Source organism: Meles meles, unplaced genomic scaffold (genome assembly GCF_922984935.1).
Source record: "Meles meles unplaced genomic scaffold, mMelMel3.1 paternal haplotype, whole genome shotgun sequence".
Lineage (NCBI taxonomy): Eukaryota > Metazoa > Chordata > Mammalia > Carnivora > Mustelidae > Meles > Meles meles.
Genome location: NW_025721128.1, coordinates 725,001 through 730,735, shown reverse-complemented (window position 1 = coordinate 730,735; position 5,735 = coordinate 725,001).

Below are 5,735 nucleotides of genomic sequence, written 5' to 3'. Positions count from 1 at the left end.
AACCGTCTCCGCAAACATAATTTGTAGTATCGGTGTTCTATTCTGCCATGTGAGTCTAGCATCCTGTGTTTAACTACTGTGACATTGTTCCACATTCAGGTGGATTCCAACTCTTGTTTGGGGTGTGTGTGTGTGTGTGTGTGTGTGTGTGTGAGGGGAGGGTTCTGGGGGTGTGTCCATCTGCATTCAGTAGGTGTAGGGGAGGAAGAATGTTCCCTCTACTCCCCTTCTGAGTTGTTGACTGAGACACCGGTCAGAAAGAGACAGATCCCAGGGAGAGAAACAGTCGATTGACACGTGCAGCGCCCACCAGGCAGAATACACCCACACCAGAAGTCTCACAGAACGGCGGCGGCTCGGAATTCCCATGTCGAGGGCATGTCCTCCACAAAGAAAGATCCGGTTGTGGAGAAATGACAGGAGAGAGGAAAGCAGTTTTGGGCTTCTGAGCTCAGCCCACCACGGGAAGGCCAAGAGATGGAAGGGAACGGGCAGAGGAAGGTTTTCTGGGCACGTTCCTCTGATGCCGTCTGCAGACTGATGAGAATGTCTTCTTTTCCTCCTGCTCCATGGAGGGAAGGTGCCATTCCTAGGCGAGTTTTATCTCCCCCTTTCAGGTCAGGAAGCAGAGGGAGAGGCAAAGAAGTGTCCTCCTCAGGGCTATTGCCTTTCTCTCTCTCTCTCTCTCTCTCTCTCTCTCTCTCTCTCTCTCTTTCTTTCTTTATTCCTATCTCTCTCAAGGTTCTGTGTATGTATTTGACAGAGAGAAACAGAGCGAGGGAGGGAAACAAGCAGGGGCTGGGGGAGTGGGAGAGGGAGAAGCAGGTTTCCCACTGAGCAGGGAGCCAGATGCGATGGGAGCGGGTGTGTGTGTGTGTGTGTGTGTGTGTGTGTGTGTGTGCGCGCGCGCGCGCGCGCGTGCGCTACGCGCCTGAGATGGTGACCTGAGCCTATGGCAGACCCTTAACGCCTGAGCCACCCAGCTTACTGGGTGAAGAACAGCTTACTGTTTCTTAAGCGCTTCACATTCCAAAGAACCCGTGTGCCAAAGCGGTACGGGAGCGGGGAGCGGGGAGCGGGGAGCGGGGGAGCGGGGAGCGGGGAGCGGGGGAGCGGGGAGCGGGGGGGGGGGGGGAGCGGGGGGGGGAGCGGGGGGGCAGCGGGGGGGGGAGGGGGGCGCCGGCACACAGGAAACCCGTTCTCTCCCTAGGCTACAAAAAGCTCAGTGGCCCCTGGCTGGTTCTCCATAGAGCGCGCTGACTCTTAGATCTGAGTCCTGAGTTGGAGCCCCACCCTGGTTGTAGGGTACACAAGAAAAACAACGACAGAAATAACAATGAAGAGCTCGATAAAGTCCGGCGCGCGTGGCCTCTGCCGCTCTTCCTACTTGGGCTCTCTATCTCGCTGTCAAATGCAGAAGCAAGAATCTTTAAAATGAAAGAAAGAAAGATGGAAAGGAAGGAAAGGAAGGAAGGAAGGAAGGAAGGAAGGAAGGAAGGAAGGGGAAGGGGAAAGGGAAGGAAGGGGAAGGGGAAAGGGAAGGAAGGGGAAGGGGAAAGGGAAGGAAGGGGAAGGGGAAAGGGAAGGAAGGGGAAGGGGAAAGGGAAGGAAGGGGAAGGGGAAAGGGAAGGAAGGGGAAGGGGGAGGGGGAAGGGGAAAGGGAAGGGGAAAGGGGAAAGGGAAGGGGGAAAGGGAAAGGGAAGGGGGAAAGGGAAGGGGGAAAGGGAAAGGGGAAGGGGAAGGGGAAGGGGAAGGGGAAGGGAAGGGAGAAAGAAAAAAAAAAATTACTTTCTACGGTGACAGAAGGACGGAGGTAGCCTCCTACCCAACCCCATAGCCTGCCTCCTTTCCAGCCAAATGACCAGCACCTGGGAATGGCTTTGAACCATTCTCCATGACTTGGGCTCGCCTGGTGGAAAAAGCGGGGTGCTGTTCATCTCACTTCTGGGCCAGCGTAAGAGGATGGAGTGAGGGTAGCTCTCGGTGGGGAAGGGGGCGCCACGAGACCCAAGGCGCAGGACCACCAGAGCATGATGAGATCGTTCTGGCCTTAAGGGGTGCAGGATAGCCTGTGAATCCTTTTCCAGGGAAGAAAGAGGCCACGCGAGACAGTGCAAAACACCTTTCCACAGTGTCTGCTGATGATGCTAGGACTTCTGTCCTCAGAGATGGTACCTGTTTAGTACCACTTCAAGTTTTAAGAGAAGGGGTCGGGCGGGAGACTCGGTGGCCCACGAACATCCTGTCGTCGTTCCACTCATCTTCCTAAGCTCATCGTGGAGAACGATGACGCCGTCCAAAGGAGCAGCGCGCCGATCCATGGAAACACCTGGGTGAGCCCCAAAAACGTGACGCTAAGAAAAAGGAACCCGAGAGCCACGGGTGACCTAATGAATGCCTTGGGATTCCAGGGGTAGGTAGGAAGGAGGCAGCCGTCATACCCCAATCCTAGGCAGGACGGAGGGGGGGATCGGAGGCTGTAGGGGGAGACCGGTGAAGAGAGTCAGGGTGAGGGGAGGGGGAGGCGCGGGTGGGAAGCGGGCAGGGGGTGGTAGGGGTGTTTCTTTTCGAAGGGATGGAAACGTTCTGGAAACGGTGGCGAGGGTTGCGCATCTTTGGGAGTCCCCTAAGGAATAAAAGGCTACCGAACCGCGTCCCTTGAAGAGTATGTGAATTATGGAGTGCGAATTTTATCTCCACTTTGAAAACGGGAGGGCAAAGGGTAGGTAGACGAGGGAGGGAGGGAGGGAGGGAGGGAGGGAGGTGACCGGGGCGGGTGGTTGGTGAACAGGGCGGCGGGTGGGTCTGCCTATCTCCCTCTCTCCCTTCCCGTCCCTTCTTCCCCCTTCAGTTCCTTCGTCCGTCCGTCCCTCCCTCCCTAGCCATCCGTGCGTGCCCGCGTGTGCGCGTCCATGCCCATTCCTCCACTCTGTGGGTCCGCGCACACATTCAAAACCGGTGGTGGGGGGGGAGGGGCAGGGAGTGGATGTGTAGGATACTGGGCATGCGTAGTATTCTGAGAGCTTCTGTGCGTTACCCCCACTCATCACCTCTGAGAGTGGACAGAGTCTGTGGGCGGCCACCCCCCCGCCCGGGTCCTGGGTCCGGCAGAGACTCCAAGCCAACGCAGGCCAGGCGGGGGGGGGGGGTGGGGGGTGGGGGGTGGGGGGTGGGGGGTGGGGGGTGGGGGGTGGAAAAGCGTTCAGCAGGTGTAAGGGGAAGGTCCCATGATGGGTCGTTGGGGTGGGGGGAGCAAGAGAGGAGGTGGCCAGAAGAGGGGTGTCCTAGGTCATTTCAGAGAAAGGGAAAGTGGATAGCCGTCCCAGGGTCGATCGAACTTTCTGGAGAACAGCGGCGCCTGTGTCCGTTTTGACAGTGGTCTCCCCAGGTCCACCTTAAAGGTTCAGGTCTGTGGAAGTGACGGTGCAGAAGGCGCTTCGAGAAGAACACCGGTTCCCATGTCTCCAACGATCCGTCCACATCATGGCACTAGGGGCGCCTGGGTGGCTCCGTGAGTGAAAGCCTCTGCTTTCGGCTCAGGGTATGATCCCAGGGTCCTGGGTTCGAGCCCAGCATCGGGCTCTCTGCTCGGAGGAGGAGCCCCCTCCTCTCTCTCTGCCTACTTGTGATCTCCGTCTGTCCAATCGATCCATAAAATCTTCCAAAAAAAATCACGTCACTACAACTGTTCCTAGGTCCGTCCGGGGTGCGTCCGTGGCTCAGTCGGTTGGGCGGCCGGCCGCCTTCGGCCCGGGTCACGATCCCACGGTCCTGGGATGGAACCCCACATCGGGCTCCCTCCTCGGTGGAAAGCCTGCCTCTCCCTTTCCCGCTGCCTGCAGCGGCCTTGCCCGCATGCGCACTCCCTCGCTCTTCCGCTTCCCCCCCACCCCCCCGCACCCCCGCTCGCGCACGCGCGCGCGCGCTCGCCCTCCCTCCCTCCCTCCCTCCCTCCCTCCCTCTCCTCCCCGCCCTGTCCAATGAATCAAATCTTCACCAGCACCAGCACCAGCACCAGCACCAGCACCAGCACCAGCACCAGCACCAGCACCACCACCACCAAAACCCAACTCTGCCAAGTTCCGCCCACCTCTGGACTGGCACTCCCTCGCTCTTCCGCTTCCCCCCCCACCCCCCGCACCCCCGCTCGCGCACGCGCGCTCTCTCTCTCTCTCTCCCTCCCTCCCTCCCTCCCTCCCTCCCTCTCCTCCCCCTGTCCAATGAATCAAATCTTCACCAGCACCAGCACCAGCACCAGCACCAGCACCAGCACCAGCACCAGTACCACCACCACCAAAACCCAACTCTGCCAAGTTCCGCCCACCTCTGGACTGCCTCCCGAGGCCCAAGCCCAAGCCCGAGCCCAAGGTCTTGCCACACCCCGCCTCCCCGCCTCCGGGCCTTTCTCAGGTTCCTTCCCGGACACGGGACACGCTCCGCGCGCGTGCGCGCGCCCCACGCGGGCCCCCTCACCCCACCCCGCCCCGTCACTCACCTCCGTGTGCTCCGAATTCCCTCCATCCATGGCTGGACCATCTGGTCGACCTGCTATGGGCACTAGAAAGGAGACCACCAAGCGGGCGGGCGGCGCCCCAAAAGCGGCACCGGCAGCAGCACTGCGGTGAATCCGAGTCTGGGTTGTGGCTCGCCGGGCGGCTGAGGCCGAGTGCCTGCCTTCCCGACTCCCAGGCCTCACTCATCCCTTCCGCCCGGGTCAGTAGCCCTTCCAGACCGCGAGCGCGCCTTTAGCCGAAGGGGGGGGGGGGGGGCTCTGTGGATCCTTTTCCTACTACCCCTGGGATGGGGACAGCTGCACGTCTCTGGGACGTGCTCCTGACGCACTTGCCTTCCAACCCATCGGGGCCGTCCCGGTTCCCGGCCCAGGCAAGGGCGCCCCCGGCCATCTGGAAGGCGACCTGACGTTCCCCCACCCACAAGGCCCGGGACACGGGACGGTGCGAATTCCCGCGTGGGAACGGTCCCCCGTCGCATGGAGAAACGTCTGCCAAGCGAAACCCGCCCTTCCCTCCTCCTCGTCCTCTCCGTCCGGTGCGCGTGGAGAGCGTTTGGCCACAAGTGCTGGAACCGAGTCCAGGGAGTCCTCCCCACGGTCCAGGGAGAGTCGTGCCCACCTCTGCCTTTTCTCTAGAGGAGACGTCTGTCCTTGTGGATGTGGCAGGATTCATCCAGAAAGAGAGAGCAGGCGCGAGGCGCGAGGCGGTTCGTGAGTGGGGACCCCCAGCGGACCGGGCCGAGCGAGAACCACGGGGCACACCACGGAGGAGAGTCCCAGTCGACCGGGGGACCCCAGAGAGGGCAGGAAAGGGAGTGAGGCCCACGCATGGTCCACAGGCCGCACTGAGGTCTCACGCGAGCGTCTGGGCACCAGGACAGCTGGTCGACCCGGGGTCCCGGGACACCCCCCGCCAAGGGCCCGCGAGCGACAGGGGCCCAAGAGAGGCGCGCGAGGGCCCGCGAGCGACCGGGCTCCGGGAGCGCTGGTCGACGCGGGGAACCGGGGAACCGGGGAGACCACCCCCCCCCCCGGGACACGCGAGCGACCGGGGCCCAAGACGACCCGCGCGCGAGCGACCGGGCTCCGGGAGCGCTGGTCGACCCGGGGAACCGGGGAACCGGGGAGACCACCCCCCCCCCCGGGACACGCGAGCGACCGGGGCCCAAGACGACCCGCGCGCGAGCGACCGGGCTCCGGGAGCGCTGGTCGACCCGGGGAA